The following is a 21,849-nucleotide window of genomic DNA, read 5'->3' on the forward strand; positions in this document are numbered from 1 at the left end:
GTAGAATCTCCGGCAGCAGTGCATCCCTCCCCGATGAACTCTATGCATTCAATGCTTGTTACGAGCAGCAAACCAACAAACCATTGTCAAATGCCCCAATAACCTCAGGCACACGCATACCGACTGTCACAACCTCTGAAGTCAGATTGCCCTTCTTGAAAGTGAACCCTTGGAAAGCAATGGATCCTGGCGAAGTTCCTGGGCGTGCACTCAGATTCTGCGCGGACCAACTGCCGGGTGTGTTTGGGGACATCTTTAACCTCTTCTCTACTCCATTCCAAGGTTCCCACCTGCTTTAAGAAGACCACCATCATACCGGTACCAAAGAAGAACCAGGCAACGTGCCTTAAGGACGACCATCCGGTGACCTTGACATCTATCATTACAAAGTGCTTTGAGAGGTTTGGTCATGCGACATATCAACTCCATACTCCTGGAATGCCTTGATCCAGTGCAATCCGCAAAACCAGTCCAATCTCCTGGCCCTACACTCATTCCTGAACATCTCGACAACAAAGACTCCTACATCAGACTCCTAATATTGACTACAGCTCCGCCTTCAACGCCATAACCCCAGCCAAGCTTATATCAAAACTCCAAAACCTAGGACTCGGTTCCTCCCTCTGTAACTTCCAGACCCATAGACCACAATCAGTAAGGATAAACAACAACACCTCCACGATAGTCCTCAATTCCGGGGCCCCACAAGGCTGCGTACAAAGCCCCCTACTATGCTCCCTGTACACAAGCAACTGGTGTATAAATTTGGTTCCAACTCTACCGACAAGTTTGCTGATGACATGACTGTAGTGGGTCGGATCTCAAATAATGATGAGTCAGAGTATAGGAGGGAGATAGAGAATCTAGTGGCGTTGTGTAACAACAACAATCTCTCCCTCAATGTCAGCAAAACTAAGGAGCTGGTCATAGATTATCATAGAATTTACAGTGCAGAAGGAGGCCATTCGGCCCATCGAGTCTGCACCGGCTCTTGGGAAGAGCACCCTACCCAAGGTCCACACCTCCACCCTATCCCCATAACTCAGTAACCCCACCCAACACTAAGGGCAATTTTGGACACTGAGGGCAATTTATCATGGCCAATCCACCTAACCTGCACATCTTTGGAATGTGGGAGGAAACCGGAGCACCCAGAGGAAATCCACGCACACACTGGGAAAAAGTGCAGACTCCGCACAGACAGTGACCCAAGCCGGAATCGAACCTGGGACCCTGGAGCTGTGAAGCAATTGTGCTATCCACAATGCTACCGTGCTGCCCATTGACGTCATAAAGCAAAGTATCGTACACCCCTGTCTGCATCAATGGTACCAAGGTGCAGATGGTTGAGAGCTTCAAATTCCTAGGAGTGATCATCACCAAAAATCTGACCTGGTCCACCCATGTCGACGCTACCACCAAGAAAGCATGATGTGGAGATGCCGGCGTTGGACTGGGGTGAGCACAGTAAGAAGTCTTACAACATCACGGTAGCATTGTGGATAGCACAATTGCTTCACAGCTCCAGGGTCCCAGGTTCGATTCCGGCTTGGGTCACTGTCTGTGCGGAGTCTGCACGTCCTCCCCGTGTGTGCGTGGGTTTCCTCCGGGTGCTCCTGTTTCCTCCCACAGTCCAAAGATGTGCAGGTTAGGTGGATTGGCCTTGATAAAATTGACCTTGGTGTCCAAAATTGTCCTTAGTGTTGGGTGGGGTTGCTGGGTTATGAGGATAGGGTGGAGGTGTTGACCTTTGGTAGGGTGCTCTTTCCAAGAGCTGGTGCAGACTCGATGGGCCGAATGGTCTCCTTCTGCACTGTAAATTCTATGATAATCTATGATAATCAGGTTAAAGTCCAACAGGTGTGTTTCAAACACTAGCTTTCGGAGCACTGCTCCTTCCTCAGGTGAATGAAGAGGTATGTTCCAGAAACATATATATATAGACAAAGTCAAAGAGGCAAGACAATGCTTTGAATGCGAGCATTTGCAGGTAATTAAGTCTTTACAGATCCAGAGATAGGGGTAAACCCAGGTTAAAGAGGTGTGAATTGTCTCAAGCCAGGACAATTGGTAGGATTTTGCAAGCCCAGGCCAGATTGTGGGGGATGAATGTAATGCGACATGAATCCAAGATCCCGTACTTGTGTGCAGTACTTGGCTATAGGTTTTTGCTCGGCAATTTTGCATTGTCGCGCGTCCTGAAGGCTGCCTTGGAGAACGCTTACCCGGAGATCAGAGGCTGAATGCCCTTGACTGCTGAAGTATTCCCCGATTGGAAGGGAACATTCTGCCTGGCGATTGTCGCGCGATGTCCGTTCATCCGTTGTCGCAGCATCTGCATGGTCTCGCCACTGTACCACGCTTTGGGACATCCTTTTGTGCAGCGTATGAGGTAGACAATCGTGGCCGAGTCGCACGATTATGTACCGCGTACCTGGTGGGTGGTGTTCTCACGTGTAATGGTGGTACCCATGTCGAAGATCTGGCATGTCTTGCAGCGATTGCCATGGCAGGCTTGTGTGGTGTCGTGGTCGCTGTTCTGAAGGCAGGGTAGTTTGCTGCAAACAATGGTTTGTTTGCAGAAAAAAATCCCTGTCTTTCATCTCTTTTGCATTCCCCTTTGTCTTGGCATTGGAAGCATGTTTCTAAACATCTTTATTTCTCTCTATTAAAGACTACAACTTCTAATCAAATCTTTGGTCACTGTCCAAATCTGTTTAGTGAAGTATTAGCAAATGTGCCGCATACATGGATTTGTTGGGTTAGTTTTTCTTCATTGTGAGGAAATGCCATGATTCGATCCATTCAGACCTTTGACCCTTCACTAGAAATGATGCTTAGCCTTCGTGGAAAAGTGTCAGATTTTAACAACCTATTGGGCATTTGTAGAAAACCCCCCCAAAAATGTTGGAAATACTCAACAGGCCAGATGGCATCTGTAGAGAAAAATAGAGTTATCACTTCAGGTCGATGACCGTACATTTCTATCTTCTGTCTGACGTAAGAGTTTTTAAGCCAGTAGAAGGTGAAGGCGGGGCAGAAAGAACAAAATTGAGGGTATGTGATAGGAAACGTTTCTACGACTTTCATCGGAGGTTCCGGTTGAAGAAGCATAATACCTCCAGTACTTTTTATCTTTATCTTTTTTTTATTGTCACAAGTAGACTTACATTAACACTGCAATGAAGTTACTGTGAAAAGCCCCTAGTCGCCACATTCCGGCGCCTGTTCGGGTACACAGAGGGAGAATTCAGAATTCTCAGCTGGTACGGGAATTGAACCCGTGCTGCTGGCCTTGGTCAGCATTACAAACCAGCTGTCTAGCCCACTGAGCTAAACCTGCCCTGTCCCCTTCTTTGACAACAATTCTGACGAGAATCTTGCCTCAGGGATTTCCACTACATGGCTAGCAATAGGCCTTCTGTTACCTGTTTTTAACCCCTCAATAACCATTGTTTCAGCTCGAGTAAGCTCTTTGCAACTCAATGATCTGGACAACTTTATTATTGAATTGATTTGATTGGTTTTTAGTTTCTCAGATAGAAATACAATGAACTATTCAATGCATCTATTCAATCTGATTTTATATAAGCCTTCTATTCATTGTATAATCTTTCAGTTCTAAATAAGGGTGACCAAAGCCATGGAAAACTCACTGTTAACAACCTGATCAGATTACACATTTCTTCTTACAGAAACTGCAGTATGAAAATCAAAACAAAATTTAAAGAATAATCCAGTCTTGAACACAACTACTGAATAATTATTAAATTTTCAATTATAATTCATTGAAACTTACCACCTTACCATCCACTATTACTGACTGGTGACTAATTAATACAATAATTTGATGAATGCATTTGATTGATTACAGATTACTAAATAGCTTTGTCAGTTAAATGTTAGTCTCAAAATGGCTTCCTTGATCTTGTTAGCTTATTAAAGTGAATGTAAAATAAAACTGGCCTAGAAATGTTCAAATTCTAATAAAATTCACAACCTAGGCCACATGGACCTTATCATCCATCTTGGCACTCTACAGCCTTCCAAACTTAATCTCGAGTTCAGAAAATTTAGATCACAACCTCTTTCTATCTTGTTCTAAGTTTTGTTTGTAGTTTTTTTTTGCTGGTTTGTTTCTTTATCACTTCATGTTGCATTTGGATGGCTGCTTTATAGCCGTTTACACTTCATCTGGACCCAACTTATGTCTCTTCATTATACCCATTACCACTCATGGTTTTTGTACCATTTTGGTTTTTGCATCATGAAATATTTTGTTAGTTAATCTCTCCTGCCCTCCCCCTATCACATTCCAGCCCTTCCCTGCACCCATAGCTTCAGGTTATCGGCCTGAAACATTAAATATTTCTCTCTACAGATGCTCCTGACTTGCTGACTATTTCCAGCATTTTTGTTTTCATTTGACATTTCCAGCATCCCCAGTATTTAGCATTTGTAGAATTCAACCTAGTGTTTTAGCCCCAATGTTATATAAACACACTCTGGTTACAATGAATTAATGATTAGAATGTCAGCAAGGTCTCTGAAATTGCTAGCCTGCTTGGTTTATTTTCAGCTGATTTGTTATTATCCAGAAAATATGCACATTACAATAGAGCTTCTCAAATTTCAAAAATATTATTGATGTGCTAAAGCCTGAAATACCATATTAAACAGTGGAAGAACAATACTTAAAATAAGCATGATATAAAAGCGAAATACGCTGGATGCTGGAAATCTGAAATAAAAACAGAAATTGCTGGAAATAGTCAGCATGTCTGGCAGCATCTCTGGAGAGAGAAACAGTTAACATGAAGAAGAGGCATGGTGAACTCAAAATGTTGACTCTGTTTCTCTCTCCACAGTTGTTACCAGACCCATTAAATATTTCTAGCAGTTTGTTTTTTAAAGTAAGTACTTTGCCAGCACTGATACAACCCTCCATTTTCCTTTTTTAACATTTATCTTCAACTTAATTCCTTTATTAGTCCTGTTTATTACACCAATTCTTTTCATTTTTGCAATGTATTTAATTTGAAAATATTTATTTTCCTTTGTTCTAACTCCTTGCTTGCTCTTCAAAAAAAGACAAGTTGAAAAAGGCAAGATTTAGTTTCCAATCAACAAAAAATGTATACATTAGTATAAAGTTGCCATAGTCCCAGATGACCGTAGGCTGCTTTCTCCTTTGATGGGGGGGAGCTGACTGGTGGTGATTTATCCTGAGAATCACCACACCTTAGGTGAGAGGTAAGGTTGTGAAGGCAGGCCTTCATGGATAACCTCAGTCGGTACAGGAATTAAGCCCATGTTTTGTTTTAAAATTTAGAGTACCCAATTATTTTTCCCCAATTAAGGGGCAATTTAGCATGGCCAATCCACCTAACCTGCACATCTTTGGGTTGTGGGGGTGAAACCCACGCAGACACGGGGAGAATGTGCAAACTCCACATGGACAGTGACCCAGGGCCGGGATTCGAACCTGGGTCCTCAGCGTCATAGTCCCAGTGCTAACCATTGCGCCGCGTGCCACCCAAATTAAGCCCATGTTGTTGGTCTGCATCATGAAGTGGCTGTCCAGCCAACTGAGCTAAACTAGCCCCTGTTCAGGTAATCACGTGTAAATTGTAAATGCATTCACTCGGAGGTGTTCGGAGGGTTAAAAAATGCTCTTTCTCGTATGTTTTGCTTGCTTGCTTCAAATTGCATCGGTTGTTTAGACAGGTTGAAAGAATTAAAACTAGTGAAGTTAGTTCTATTATTACGAGCATATTAACTTTTAAAGACCACCTTCTGGCTACAGTGCCTTCCAAATGTATTGCACATGAAATGTTAAGGTTTAGAGTTGTTTTCACTATTCAGATGAGCGTCACTCAGTTGGGGATACTGTTTTGAGTGAAATGTGCTAACACTCGTCAAATTTCACGGTCATGCACAAGATATTATCTGCAACTAGTGATTCCACTCTGCCGAAACCCCCTGAGACTATGGTTCATTGCCAAAGGCATTTTCCCACCAGGAGATTAGAGAAGAGACTAAAAAGGGCCGATCGGCCTAAAATGTAGGCTGTATTGTGCATGTGGGTCACATGGAGTGAAGAGATGGAGTAAAAAGAGAAATAGATTGCAAAGCAACCAAATTTAAGCCGAATTATTCAGCCTTATTTTTCCATGAAATAATGCAGGATTGATGTTAATGCAATTATCTTGTAATTTCACTTATTGCCAGCGATTAGCTCATTGTACCCATCAAAAAACCAAGCACATTGAAGTGAATGACTTTTTGATTAAAGTATTCTCTTCCTAACTAGCTTGTAAAGTTTTAAACCAACTTGCACTTTTTTCAAAAATCAGTATTTTTTTCTTACAATTCAGACAGTAAACAATTTACTACAGTCTCTGTCCTTCAAAAGTATGACTTTCTTTATGATTCTCGACCGTCAGTTTTTATTGCTGCGTCTCTTCAGCTTGGGCAATTGGTTTTGGAATACTGCATTTAAGCACGGTGAGCTGAATGTTCTTTTTACCTTCCATTGGACCTCAGAAGTTTGCAACACTGAAAAACGCTTTGTTGGATTGCTGCCAGAGCAATCGAAAACTGGATCCTAGCCCCCTACTCACCTTCCATGGCCCAGAACTTTTGACCTTTTTCAATATACATATATCCAATTTTTCCTTAAAGCACAATAGTGTCTGCCTCCATCCATATGGCAAATTATTTTATGCTTCAAAAATTCTAATTTTAGCTGAGTTGGGGAATCGTAAAAAGTTGGCTGAGACTTGAATTTTAAAAGAAAGCAATTTGCCACTTTGGTAACCAGCCTGAAGCAGGTCCAGGTCAGAATGGAACAATATAGATTGAAGTACCTTGCATTCTGTTCCAACAATGTGTTTCAATACCATTTTCTTAACCGCTTTGAATGACTGTGAAAGTTAGTTCCCACACAAACCATTGTGTGTGAAATTCTAGATTTCTGAACATTTCGCACCTTATTTCTTGTAGTTTTGCCCATGGATTTGGCTAACTAGAAACTAGGTTGAAATCATCCAGTCACACTCCTGACCAGGAAGTGAATAACTTTCCCCTATCAGCCAGAGTTTGGTTTGTGCTCTGGATCTAAAGGTTAAAGAACTGTGTCACCCATTCCCCCTCATGCAATAATCCATACTCTTAAAATAAAAAAAATGTTGCATTTGGTCACATTGCACATGTGTACATGTACATCCTCAATAGGATTCACTCATTGTTAATTGGGGGAATTTATGACAGGAAATGGATCAGATTCTGCATGATTTCAAGCAAATTCTGTCTGCTGTTTGCTACTATATTGATGAGCTTGTCAGCTAAAAGCAGTTTAAAAAAAAGTATTATGGTTGAAAAGACCCTGTGGTGAAGAGGTTAAGGTGCAAGCTTCACAGCACCGTCCTGTGTGGGTGGTGGCAGACACTTGAGTTGATGTGTCTGATGTCTGAGGGGTTTTGTCAGTTCCCAGCAGGACTATTTTCTGGGAATGACTTGGGGACACCCATCCCAGGGAAAAGGCTGACATTGGATCTGCATTTTTAGCATGTTGTGCCTCTTGTCCACTAAATCATAGCATAGCATTGGCAATGAAATACAAACCTGCAATTCAAGAATGACTGAAAGTTAGCAGAGGAGCAGACAGTGGACAAAATAAAAACAAAAATGGCTGAGTTGCAGGGGACGCTTTTGTTTTCATGAGTGATAGGTATGTAGGAAATATAAGTCCAATAGGTTAATGTAAAATATACTGCAGTAATGCTTTTAGCAAAATCTGAAGAACACTTTAAAAAAAACCTATCTGGCTTGAATTGCAGAATTTAGCAACAGATTTTAAAAATTGAAAAACACCTACCTAATTCAGGAGAATTTACAAGGCAGTTTCTACTTGTGCATTTGATAGATGCTACATATTGAGGATTGGTGGCATGCTTCTTCCATAAAAGAGAAGCTCCAAGGAATAATTGCAATTTATTTATTCCAGGAATCTAGTGCGGAGCAGAATTCAGGCACCTTGGCACGGGGAGGAATGAAAGGAAATGACTCGCCCATCACCTACCATTAGACTGGGCAGAATATGTTGCATGTAGTGGAGGCACGCCATGGACTCACCAGTCCGAGGCTGGAGCGAGAAATTCAACCAGTTTCCCATTCCTAATTGCTATTCAGTGATAGAACATAGAACAATACAGCGCAGTACAGGCCCTCCGGCCCACGATGTTGCACCGAAACAAAAGCCATCTAACCTACACTATGCCATTATCATCCATATGTTTATCCAATCAACTTTTAAATGCCCTCAATGTTGGCGAGTTCACTACTGTAGCAGGTAGGGCATTCCACGGCCTCACTACTCTTTGCGTAAAGAACCTACCTCTGACCTCTGTCCTATATCTATTACCCCTCAGTTTAAAGTTATGTCCCCTTGTGCCAGCCATATCCATCCGCGGGAGAAGGCTCTCACTGTCCACCCTATCCAACCCCCTGATCATTTTGTATGCCTCTATTAAGTCTCCTCTTAACCTTCTTCTCTCCAACGAAAACAACCTCAAGTCCATCAGCCTTTCCTCATAAGATTTTCCCTCCATACCAGGCAACATCCTGGTAAATCTCCTCTGCACCCGCTCCAAAGCCTCCACGTCCTTCCTATAATGCGGTGACCAGAACTGTACGCAATACTCCAAATGCGGCCGGACCAGAGTTCTGTACAGCTGCAACATGACCTCCCGACTCCGGAACTCAATCCCTCTACCAATAAAGGCCAACACTCCATAGGCCTTCTTCACAACCCTATCAACCTGGGTGGCAACTTTCAGGGATCTATGTACATGGACACCTAGATCCCTCTGCTCCTCCACACTTTCAAGAACTTTACCATTAGCCAAATATTCCGCATTCCTGTTATTCCTTCCAAAGTGAATCTCTATTGAAAGTCCACTTCGGTGAATATCAATTCAGGATGGATCTGGATGTGGTTACGATGCATCCAAGGTCAAATAATCTGCTGGAATTTTAGCCAAACTTGCAGAGCGATGATGAGCACTTGGGTAAAATGCTGTATTCCGTCAATCATTAAATACTTCAGGAGAAGATATTGTGTTGAGAAAAAGGAGGAAGAGGAATATTATGTTGAGAAAAGGGAGAGGAGAAGTAATGTCTGAATACTTGGTCATCTAAGTAGCACATTTCTGAATTCTAACAATCAAATATTTCTATTTTATTGCGAAATGCACTTAGTTTAGTTTACCTTTTGTGAATAAGGCGGAGGATGTAACTTTTGTATATACATGGTAACAAGTTCAAATAATGTGTTCTTGAATATCCACTACTCAGTAATACTATCTATTTTGGATACTTCAAAGTCATCATCTGAGTTTAAAAAATCTGAAATATCCAATAATTTACAAAAAGAAAAGTAAATAACACAAGTGAAAATTTTGTGCAAAAATACATGAAATTCAAATTAAGCAATTTTGAATAGAGAATCATAGAATCTCTAAAGTGCAGAAGGAGACCATTCAGCCTGTAAAGTCTGCACCGACCTCTGAAAAAGCACCCTACCTAGGCCCAAACCCCCACTGCTGTATTAGTCAATGTCCATCACTGGAGCCGTAGGTGGCCTCCAACACTGTCAACATGAGAGGGCTGTGGGGTAGCTCGATCTCATACCGGCTATCCCTTCCCCAGGGGTCAGCCAGGGTCCCACAAATACCCAAAAGGTGAAGATCAGCAGCTGGACACCCCAGGTCCAACTGCCCAGCAATCTGACACTGACCCAACTCCCCTCTTCCTATGACCCGATCAGCTACAGCCCACCGAGTCTGCACTGACCCTCTGAAAGAGCCCCGCCCTATCCCAGTAACCCCACCTAACCTTTTGGAGACTAAGGGGCAATTTAGGATGGCCAGTCCACCTAACCTGCACATCTTTGGACTGTGGGAGGAAGCTGGAGCACCTGGAGGAAACCCAAGCAGACACAGGCAGTCACCCAAGGCCGGAATTGAACTTGGGTCCCTGGCGCTGTGAGACAGCAGTGATAACCACTGTGCCATCGTGCAATAGGTTTAGGAAAATTAAGAAATATTAAGATCACAACGGGTTTTCACAAGATATATATATTGTGCAAAACTATCAATAGAATATGACCCATTCCACATCTCTTGTGTTTGCTTCCTTTTCATTAAGAGATGTGTTGCAGTCAAACAAGTAGCACGCTGTGCTCCTTCACCCCCACTTATTCCAGATGTTGTGATCATGGCCATGTTGGATGTGTAACCTACTTGCGTTTCACCGCAGTGTCTGGTCGTTTTCATATTAATTTCGACATCAGTGATGCCTCACCTGTAATGTTATATGTGCTTGTGGAAGGCATTTTTTTCACAGGCTTTGCAAGGTTATCTAATTTTCACTCTTTGCTGCATGACATAAAGGCAGAGATCTTCCCCCACGTTGTATGCATGCTCGAAAGGTGATGGTGTCGTTTGGAAGGACAGAAGTGTTAACGGATTGAGATGGGTGACATGTCCTAAAACGGCATGCACTCTCGTCTGCCAGGACCTTTGTGCTATGACACTATACTCTCGGGGATTGTGCGTTCTTGTCTGGCCGCTTCTACCTTAAGCAAGCTGACCTCCTCCTTTGCGATCATGTCCTCCTTCATTCATTTCTCTCTGGAATTATGCAGGCAGCAATGAATGCAGGCTCCATTTTCTTCGTGGTCTCTCTGCCGCATCAATGAGAAACACACAAGAGTCAGGACTCGACTGCAATACTGATCTTTATGTCAATGACTTGAAAGTGATTTGTGGCTTCACAGCCCTGGATCCCATATTGCCAAGTAATCACCACAGAGACAATTTACAAAATGGGGTGAGTACCAAGGTGCTCCACCTCCCCCGAATCATGAGCAACTGCAATGTGACTGACCAGGTGCCTGGATATGCTATTTGCAGCCCAGGCAGGGGCATCCTCATACACAGCACTGTAATACTACAGTGTTTGGAATATACATGAACATCAATTTTTAAACCGACTATGCAATATGTTGAAGGTAGCCTGAGGCTTGTCTTCTTGGAACTGTCCAGCGCCACTACTGTGACACGCTTCAAAAGCTAATCTAGGTGTCCAAGTGCACATAACGTCATCATCGACCTGGGGAAATGCCATGTAGCGAGCAAGGAGTTACACCCAGGAGATTGATTAATGCCACTTTGTACTATTAGTGCTGCATGAATGCACACCATTGCTTCACTTTGGTGATCCCTGCAATGTCATCGAGACAGCTGTGCCTGTCTGCTCATGTGGAAATGCGCCGGCCAGTGCAGTCAAGTGATGTCCAGGTTTGGTCTGAACTGTCTTTCTGCGCAATCCTGGCAGAGAGGATGATGGTGGTGGTGAGTTCTCACTGCCAGACTAAGTAGAGCTCTCCCTTTACAAGAGCAGAAACCACCAGACGGTCATTGCTGAGGAAGTAAACATTAAGATTACTCTCCCACATACTTTTGTCAAACAAAGAACAAAGAAATGTACAGCACAGGAACAGGCCCTTCGGCCCTCCAAGCCCGTGCCGACCATGCTGCCCGACTAAACTACAATCTTCTACACTTCCTGGGTCCGTATCACTCTATTCCCATCCTATTCATGTATTTGTCAAGATGCCCCTTAAATGTCACTATCGTCCCTGCTTCTACCACCTCCTCCGGTAGCGAGTTCCAGGCACCCACTACCCTCTGCGTAAAAAAACTTGCCTCGTACATATACTCTAAACCTTGCCCCTCTCACCTTAAACCTATGCCCTCTAGTAATTGACCCCTCTACCCCGGGGAAAAGCCTCTGACTATCCACTCTGTCTATGCCCCTCATAATTTTGTAGACCTCTATCAGGTCGCCCCTCAACCTCCTTCGCTCCAGTGAGAACAAACCGAGTTTATTCAACCGCTCCTCATAGCTAATGCCCTCCATACCAGGCAACATTCTGGTAAATCTCTTCTGCACCCTCTCTAAAGCCTCCACATCCTTCTGGTAGTGTGGCGACCAGAATTGAACACTATACTCCAAGTGTGGCCTAACTAAGGTTCTATACAGCTGCAACATGACTTGCCAATTCTTATACTCAATGCCCCGGCCAATGAAGGCAAGCATGCCGTATGCCTTCTTGACTACCTTCTCCACCTGTGTTGCCCCTTTCAGTGACCTGTGGACCTGTACTCCTAGATCTCTTTGACTTTCAATACTCTTGAGGGTTCTACCATTCACTGTATATTCCCTACCTGCATTAGACCTTCCAAAATGCATTACCTCACATTTGTCCGGATTAAGCTCCATCTGCCATCTCTCCGCCCAAGTCTCCAAACAATCTAAATCCTGCTGTATCCTCTGACAGTCCTCATCGCTATCCGCAATTCCACCAACCTTTGTGTCGTCTGCAAACTTACTAATCAGACCAGTTACATTTTCCTCCAAATCATTTATATATATATACTACAAACAGCAAAGGTCCCAGCACTGATCCCTGTGGAACACCACTGGTCACAGCCCTCCAATTAGAAAAGCATCCTTCCATTGCTACTCTCTGCCTTCTGTGACATAGCCAGTTCTGTATCCACCTTGCCAGCTCACCCCTGATCCCGTGTGACTTCACCTTTTGTACTAGTCTACCATGAGGGACCTTGTCAAAGGCCTTACTAAAGTCCATATAGACAACATCCACTGCCCTACCTGCATCAATCATCTTGGTGACCTCCTCGAAAAACTCTATCAAGTTAGTGAGACACGACCTCCCCTTCACAAAACCATGCTGCCTCTCACTAATAAGTCCATTTGCTTCCAAATTGGAGTAGATCCTGTCTCGAAGAATTCTCTCCAGTAATTTCCCTACCACTGAAGTAAGGCTCACCGGCCTGTAGTTCCCTGGATTATCCTTGCTACCCTTCTTAAACAGAGGAACAACATTGGCTATTCTCTAGTCCTCCCCGGGACATCACCTGAATACAGTGAGGAAGCAAAGATTTCTGTCAAGGCCTCAGCAATTTCCTCTCCAGCCTCCTTCAGTATTCTGGGGTAGATCCCATCAGGCCCTGGGGACTTATCTACCTTAATATTTTTTAAGACACCCAACACCTCGTCTTTTTGGATCTCAATGTGACCCAGGCTATCTACACACCCTTCCCCAGACTCAACATCTACCAATTTCTTCTCTTTGGTGAATACTGATGCAAAGTATTCATTTAGTACCTCGCCCATTTCCTCTGGCTCCACACATAGATTCCCTTGCCTATCCTTCAGTGGGCCAACCCTTTCCCTGGCTACCCTCTTGCTTTTCATGTACGTGTAAAAAGCCTTGGGATTTTCCTTAACCCTATTTGCCAATGACTTTTCGTGACCCCTTCTAGCCCTCCTGACTCCTTGCTTAAGTTCCTTCCTACTTTCTTTATATTGCACACAGGCTTCGTCTGTTCCCAGCCTTTTAGCCCTGACAAATGCCTCCTTTTTCTTTTTGACGAGGCCTACAATATCTCTCGTTATCCAAGGTTCCCGAAAATTGTCGTATTTATCCTTCTTCCTCACAGGAACATGCCGGTCCTGAATTCCTTTCAACTAACACTTGAAAGCCTCCCACATGTCAGATGTTGATTTGCCCTCATACATCCGCCCCCAATCTATGTTCTTCGGTTCCCGCCTAATATTGTTATAATTAGCCTTCCCCCAATTTAGCACATTCATCCTAGGACCATTCTTATCCTTGTCCACCAGCACTTTAAAACTTACTGAATTGTGGTCACTGTTCCCAAAATGCTCCCCTACTGAAACTTCTACCACCTGGCTGGGCTCATTCCCCAATACCAGGTCCAGTACCGCCCCTTCCCTAGTTGGACTGTCTACATATTGTTTTAAGAAACCCTCCTGGATGCTCCTTACAAACTCCGCCCCGTCTAAGCCCCTGGCACTAAGTGAGTCCCAGTCAATATTGGGGAAGTTGAAGTCTCCCATCACCACAACCCTGTTGTTTTTACTCTTTTCCAAAATCTGTCTACCTATCTGCTCCTCTATCTCCCGCTGGCTGTTGGGAGGCCTGTAGTAAACCCCCAACATTGTGACTGCACCCTTATTCCTCATCTCTACCCATATAGCCTCACTGCTCTCTGAGGTGTCCTCCCTCAGTACAGCTGTGATATTCTCCCTAACCAGTAGCGTAACTCCGCCACCCCTTTTACATCCTCCTCTATCCCGCCTGAAACATCTAAATCCTGGAACGTTTAGCTGCCAATCCTGCCCTTCCCTCAACCAGGTCTCTGTAATGGCGACAACATCATAGTTCCAAGTACTAATCCAAGCTCTAAGTTCATCTGCCTTACCCGTAATACTTCTTGCATTAAAACATATGCACTTCAGGCCACCAGACCCGCTGTGTTCAGCAACTTCTTCCTGTCTGCTCTGCCTCAGAGCCCCACTGTCCCTATTCCCTAGTTCTCCCTCAATGCTCTCACCTTCTGACCTATTGCTCCCGTGCCCACCCCCCTGCCATACTAGTTTAAACCCTCCTGTATGACACTAGCAAACCTCGCGGCCAGGATATTTATGCCTCTCCAGTTTAGATGCAACCCGTCCTTATATAGGTCACACCTGCCCCGGAAGAGCTCCCAGTGGTCCAGATAACGGGAACCCTCCCTCCTACACCAGCTGTTTAGCCACGTGTTTAGCTGCTCTATCTTCCTATTTCTAGCCTCACTGGCACATGGCACAGGAAGTAATCCCGAGATTCCAACCCTAGAGGTCCTGTCTTTTAACTTTCTGCCTAGCTCCCTGAACTCCTGCTGCAGGACCTCATGTCCCTTCCTGCCTATGTCGTTAGTACCAATATGTACAACGACCTCTGCCTGTTTGCCCTCCCCCTTCAGGATGCCCTCTACCCGTTCGGAGACATCCTGGACCCTGGCACCAGGGAGGCAACATACCATCCTGGAGTCTCTTTCACGTCCACAGAAGCGCCTATCTGTGCCCCTGACTATAGAGTCCCCTATTACTATTGCTCTTCTGCGCTTTGACCCTCCTTTCTTAACATCAGAGCCAGCCATGGTGCCACTCTCTGGCTGCTGCTGTTGTTTTCCCCTGATAGGCTATCCCCCCCGACAGTATCCAAAGGGGGGGTATACCTGTTCGAGAGGGGGACAACCACAGGGGATTCCTGCACTGACTGCCTGCCCTTTCTGGTGGTCACCCATTTCTCTGCCTGCACCTTGGGTGTAACCACATTTATATAACTGCGATTTATGACGCTTTTGTCAGTCCTCCCCGTATCCCTTGGGGTGTATATCTGTTAGTTAGTCCACCGGCATTCTGAGGTGGAGATGCTTATTCCCTGTGGCTACCTGAGCCTTCAACACCTTAGGTCACTTGCACACTCTGGGAATCTCCCCTTCGCCATGCAAGTCCTTGCCTTCCAGCCTTCAAATGTGCCAGAGGCCACTTCCTTCTTTCGCCAAGAAAGCCTTCCATCTGCAGCCTTTGAATAGATCTATATCCCCGCCTTATCGATGGTCTGGTGGGTCGAGACTTTCACGGACAATCACAAACTGGATTTATGATGACGTAAAACCAATTTTTGCAATCTTGCTAGATTTTCCTCCCCCGCCCGCCATGATGTCCGCCGCAACTGGGAGCAGAAAATATCGGCCTATGTGCCAACATGTTATAATAGAAAATTTGAATGGTAGTGACACTTGGTTCATGAACAATGAATGCAGTAATAATAATAATGATTATCATAGATTATCAAAGAATTTACAGTGCAGAAGGAGGCCATTCAGCCCATCGAGTCTGCACTGGCTCTTGGAAAGAGCACCCTACCCAAAGTCAACACCTCCACCCTATCCCCATAACCCAGTAACCCCACCCAACACTAAGGGCAATTTTGGACACTAAGGGCAATTTATCATGGCCAATCCACCTAACCTGCACATCTTTGGACTGTGGGGGGAAACCGGAGCACCCGGAGGAAACCCACGCACACATGGGGAGGATGTGCAGACTCCGCACAGACAGTGACCCAAGCCGGGAATCGAACCTGGGACCCTGGAGCTCTGAAGCAATTGTGCTATCCACAATGCTACCGTGCTGCCCCTTAACAGAATAACAGTGAATTAATAATAATGATCTTTGTTGTCACAAGTAGGCTTACATTAACACTGCAATGAAGTTACTGTGAAAATCCCCTAGTCGTCACACTTCAGCGCCTGTTCGGGTGCACTGAGAGAGAATTCAGAATGTCCAATTCACACAAGCATGTCTTTCAGAACTTGTGTGGTAGAAACCGGAGCACCTGGAGGAAACCCACGCAGACGCGGGGAGAACATGCAGATTCCGCACAGACAGTGAGCCAAGCTGGGAATCGAACCCGGGACCCTGGCGCTGTGAAGCAACAGTGCTAACCACTGTGCTACCGCGCCACCCATCAATTACGGCAAACCTTGCTTAATTTTGTACTCCAATCCCCTACCAATAACGTCCAACATGTGATTTGACATCCCAATTCCTTGCTCTGCCTGCGTGCAAACTTTGTGTTTCTTGCGCGAATACACCCAAATCCCGAACATCAACATTTACAGCTTTCATACATCTTTTAAAATACGTTTTTTCTATTACTATCGAAGTGTGTAACCTCAGACTTCCCCACATTTCACTCCACCTGCCACCTTATTGCCAACTGACTTAATTTTTTTGTATCTCTTTGCAATCTCTTTTTCCTCTTCGCATCTCTTCATCTAAGTCATGAATATAGATTGTAAATAGCTGAGGCCCCATCACTGATCCTTGCAGCACTCCACCAATTAAAGTCTGCCAGCTTGATGCTCCATTTATCCCTATTCTCTCTTTCATGTCCATTAACCAGTCTCCCCATCTATGCCAGGATATTGCCGGCAACTCCATGAGTCCCTGGCCCGTAACTTCTGGCTAGCAGCGGGAAGCCACGGGCCGCCGATTTAAAAAGAGAAATGTGCACACTTACCGGTGCTCCGACAAACCTTCCTTTCTCTTCGGCAGCCTGGGGCCTCCAGTGCCTCAGTCTGCATCGACTCCAGGGCGGCACATGAGAGGAGTGCAGTTCCCCCCCCCCCCCGCCTTTATGACACAGCAAACTTGGGAACACCCATTGAGGGCAAGCATTTAAACAATAGATAGAGATGGAAAGTAATAGAAAAATAATTTTAACAAGTGTTTTAAAGATATGTAGACATTTGTACAATTTTTTTTGTTCTTTTAAACAGGCAATACTATTGGTCTTGATTCTTTAAATTAATTCTTAATTTTATCTTTATGATTAAAGGTGTTTATTTATAAGTGAATATAGGTTTGGTTATTTGTCTTAAATCTGTGAAACTGTTTAAATCTGCACTATATTATTCTATAATTTTATGTGTGGAATGCTTAAAAGTGTTTGAATGTTTTAATTTAGATTATGGTCGTAAGATTTCAAAAGTGCCTCAGGGCTTTTTGCTGTCACTGTCTGATTTTTTTGGATTAGTGTTTACAGAATCACTGCAGTGCAGCAGAAAGCCATTTGGTCCATAAAGTCTGCACTGACTCTCTGGAAGAGCACCCTACCCAGGCTCATGCACCCCCCCCCCCCCCTCCCCCCCCCCCCCCCCCCCCCCGCCCCCCTCCTCCCCATCCTATCCCCATAACTCCACCTAATTGTTGGATACTAAGGGACAATTTAGCAAGGCTAACCTACCTAACGTGCACATCTTTGGACTGTGGGAGGAAACCGAAGCACCCGGAGGAAACGCAGCAGCATAATGGCAGAGTGATTAGCACTGCTGCCTCACAGCACCAGTGACCTGGGTTCAATTCTGGTCTTGGGTGACTGTCTATGTGGATTTTGTATGTTCTCCCTGTGTGTGCATGGGTTTCCTTCCACAGTCCAAAGATGTGCAGGGTAGGTGGGCTGGCCGTGTTAAGTTGTCCCTTAGTGTCCAGGGATGTTCAGGATGTACATCTGTAGAAGCTTGTACAGTTTAATGTAAAACATTTATTAACAATGTCATGTGAGAGTACCTGTAAGAAATGGGTCTTTAAGAAATGTACCTTTAAGAAATGGGTGTTTATCAATGATGTCAGAGTGTGGATGGAGCTGGGCTGTTTGTCAGCTTTTTACCTTCGTTTTAGGCTGTTTTGCTGTAGGGTGTGTTTTAGTTTCATTTTCAGTGTTGGAGCAGAAGCCAGACAGAGCAGGTGTACTGCTGTTCTCTCTGCCATCAAAAGACTATCTCTTGATCATTTGGTGAATTCAGAATTATAAATGTTCTCAGTAGTGAATGTAAACCTAATGTGCTTCTGTTAAAGGGGTTTCTTAAGTCTTCTGGATCTTAAAAGGAAAGCTTAAAGGTTTACTTAGTGTTGTAGTCTTTGGGGGTTGTATTTGAATTAATGGTTGCTAAGATGTTCACTGTATGTTTTAAAAAGGTTAACTTGAGTTCAAAGAATAAACATTGTTTTGCTTTAAAAATACTTTTCCATTTCTGCTGTACCACACCGTGTGCTCCCCATACCACAATCTATTAAAAGTTGGGTTCAGGTGAACTCCATGATACACTTTGGAGTTCTCTAAACCCTGGCCCATAACAACAAAAATAATTTTATAAAAACAAAATCTTGAAACCAGTTAACATTTAACTTAACGTTTAACTTTATCAGCTGAACAATGATATAAAACTACTTCACATTTTATAAATTTCTTGTAATACAATATATTTTCTCACTTAAACGGTTCTATCAATTTGTAAAGGGGAGGGAGGGAAGAGGGTGGGAGGGAAGAGAGGAGGATGGGGAGGGTTTTGCCAATTGTTAATTGACAGGCTCAAAGTCCTAAAGCAGCAGCTGCTGAAGTGCAGTGTCCTGGCACACATCTCCTCTGACTTCATTTTGGGATGTCTGTTGGCAGTACACTCTGAGGGGTGGGTGATTGATTTGCTGCAATACCTGTGAGACAGATAGTTCACATTAGCTAATAGGAGGCTAGCCTATATCAACTAAGGAATTAAACTTTGTTAATACATTTGAAGTAATCACAGGCGTGTAAGGATGAACATTACATCAGGGAGACTCATAAAAAAACTCAGCTTAAAATACATTGCAAAATCCAAGTGTGCTTTAGCTCTGAATCAGGCGTGCTAACATTAGTGTCATTGAAGGAGTCAATAGCACCAGTATCGCTGCCCATATGCTTAGGGTGTCAGAGTCCTGACTGCTAAAGCAAATTTTCTTCACCGAGTTCGAGGAGGCATCCCGAACAAGGAGGACAAAGGAATCTCTTACAAAGATGCCTTGTAGGCTTATCTCAGGAAATGGAACGTAGATATCAATGCCTGGAAGACCTTTGCTCAGAAGACCTACTTGGCGGAACGTTCAAACCCTCCACCACCGATCAACAGTGGCAGCTGTGTGTACCATCTACAAGATGCACTGCAGTAATTCATCAAGGTTCCTTAGATAGCACTTTCCAAACCCACGACCACTACCATCTAGGACGGGATCAGAGAGTCATAGATGTTTACAGCATGGAAATAGGCCCTTCGGTCCAGCTTGTCCATGCTGCCCAGTTTCTATCACTAAGCTAGTCCCACTTGCCCGCATTTGGCCCATATCCCTCTATACCCCCCCTGCCCATGTGACTGTCTAACTTTTTTAAAGGAAAAAATTGTATCCACCTCTACCACTGCCTCTGGCATCTGAGAATCCCACCACCTGGAAGTTCCCCTCCAAGTCACTCACCACCCTGACTTGGAAATATATCGCCGCTTCTTCACTGTCGCTGGGGCAACATCTTGGTACTCCCTCCCCAACAGCACAGTGGGTGTACCTACACCTCAAGGACTAAACCGGTTCAAGAAGGCAACTCACCACCACCTTCTGAAGGGCAGTTAGGGATGGGCAATAAATGCTGGCCTAACCAGCGAGGCCCACATTCTGTAAATTAATTTTTAAAAACCTCTTGATTGAAGGATCACAATCCTTCGAGAACACCCTATGACAAGAGGAGGCCCAGAAAAGGAGCCTGAGAAAGGAATACCTGTGACTTAGCATCCAAGGACCGATGCCACCTTTTGGAAACCTGCCAAGTGAGTGATTGAAGCTCTAGGATCAGGCTCATTAGCCACACAAGAACCCACTGAATCTATGACCAGTAACACAGAGTATCTTAGGTGGACAATCATACCCGTTAGTGAGTGATCACCACATTCTATCCATTATAGCTCCATTAATGGAATTAACATCCTCATGACAAACCAATATTTACAAACATCATTCTTTCACCTTCTGTGACTTCCAACTCATTTTATACAATAAAGTACCCTTTAAATGGAATTAGCAGCATTAGGACAAACCAAAGTTTAAAAAAATATGAAATGAATGAAAAATGAAAATCGCTTATTGTCACAAGTACGCTTCAAATGAAGTTACTGTGAAAAGCCCCTGGTCGCCACATTCGGGGAGGCTGTTACGGGAATTGAACCGTGCTGCTGGCCTGCCTTGGTCTGCTTTAAAAGCCAGCGATTTAGCCCAGTGTGCTAAACCAGCCCCTGGCATATATCTCATGCTTTAATTTTATTTGCATTTTAAACATATTTATAAACGCTAAACACTAATAATATAAATCGTTAACCTTCCAAGAAAAAACTCCTGATGTTTCCTGCCTTTGCTAGATCAAAACGGTTCCGTGTAAATAAAATGTGTAAAATCTCATTAAAAGTCCGGGTAAGTGGCCCAAGTTAGCGCTGTAGCTGGATTTTTCATTCAGGGCTCCAGGGCAGCGCAGGACATTAAGCAGTCAGAAAAAACAGCCGGGAGTTGAAACGCCGCATGCTTCCAGCGCACATGCCTAAATGCCACACCAGCGACTTAAGTTGAGAATCATGCAGGAAGTTACGGGCCCAAATCTTGCATTTTAACCTTTTGTGTGCTACCTTTTGAATTCCCAGGTTCCTCTTTATCAGCCCTACCAGTGAGACCCTCAAAGAAACTCCAATAAACTTGAATTTCCCTTTCATTAGGCGGCACGCTAGCGCAGTGGTTAACACTGTTGCTTCACAGCTCCAGGGTTCCATGTTCGATTCCCGGCTTGGGTCACTGTCTGTGCGGGGTCTGCATGCTCTCCACGTGTTTGCGTGCGTTTTCTCCGGTTTCCTCCCCGAGTCCCGAAAGACGTGCTGTTAGGCAATTTGGACATTCTGAATTCTCCCTCAGTGTACCCGAACAGGCGTCTGAATGTGGTGACTAGGGGATTTTCACAGTAACTTCATTGTAGTATTAATGAAAGCCTACTTGTGACAATAATAAAGATTATTATTAAATCCTTGTTGATTTTTTTTTGATCACTGAGATTTTCTTAAGTGTATTGTTGACAATGGGATTTCCCATTGAATCCACCCCACACCACCGAGAAACCACGGTGGGGGGGGGGTTGCCGTTGACCAGACCCGAAGGTCCTCCAGCCTGAAGAGCTGGAAGATCTCACCCAAAGTATTCTTTCAAAACCTGGTCTATCTTCTGATTCCTCCATTATTTTCACCTGGCTCTGCCTCCAAAGGACCACATTTACTTCAGTTACTCTAATCTTTTTTTATGTAAATATGAAAACTCTTCATTCTGTTTTTATATCTCTTGCTGGCTAGCTTGCTGTCATGTATTATTTTCCCCTTTTTTATTAACTTTATTCAGACTTATTACTATGCTTTGCAACATTTAAAACTCTTCTTTTAATACAATATGGTCCCTAGTAAACCACGGATGGATTGTTAGATCCACTAAATTGATTTCTTTTTTTAT

General features: G+C 44.1%; 1 protein-coding gene and 1 long non-coding RNA gene across 2 annotated transcripts in view; one reads left to right on the forward strand and one right to left on the reverse strand.

Moving 5' to 3' along the window:
* LOC140385389 (uncharacterized) overlaps positions 1-17,108 on the reverse strand; it is a 29,716-nt gene extending 12,608 nt beyond the window's left edge. The window contains exons 1-2 of the long non-coding RNA XR_011933354.1: positions 17,030-17,108; positions 10,640-10,747 (exon numbers count right to left, since the gene is read on the reverse strand). This is a non-coding gene — a long non-coding RNA (uncharacterized lncRNA). The remainder of the gene's footprint in view (positions 1-10,639; positions 10,748-17,029) is intronic.
* The window catches only part of tpd52 (tumor protein D52), a 324,801-nt gene that overhangs the window by 276,649 nt on the left and 26,303 nt on the right, over positions 1-21,849 (forward strand). The gene's annotated exons all lie outside the window — the stretch shown is intronic.

The sequence above is a fragment of the Scyliorhinus torazame genome, chromosome 11 (assembly GCF_047496885.1).
Source record: "Scyliorhinus torazame isolate Kashiwa2021f chromosome 11, sScyTor2.1, whole genome shotgun sequence".
NCBI lineage: Eukaryota > Metazoa > Chordata > Chondrichthyes > Carcharhiniformes > Scyliorhinidae > Scyliorhinus > Scyliorhinus torazame.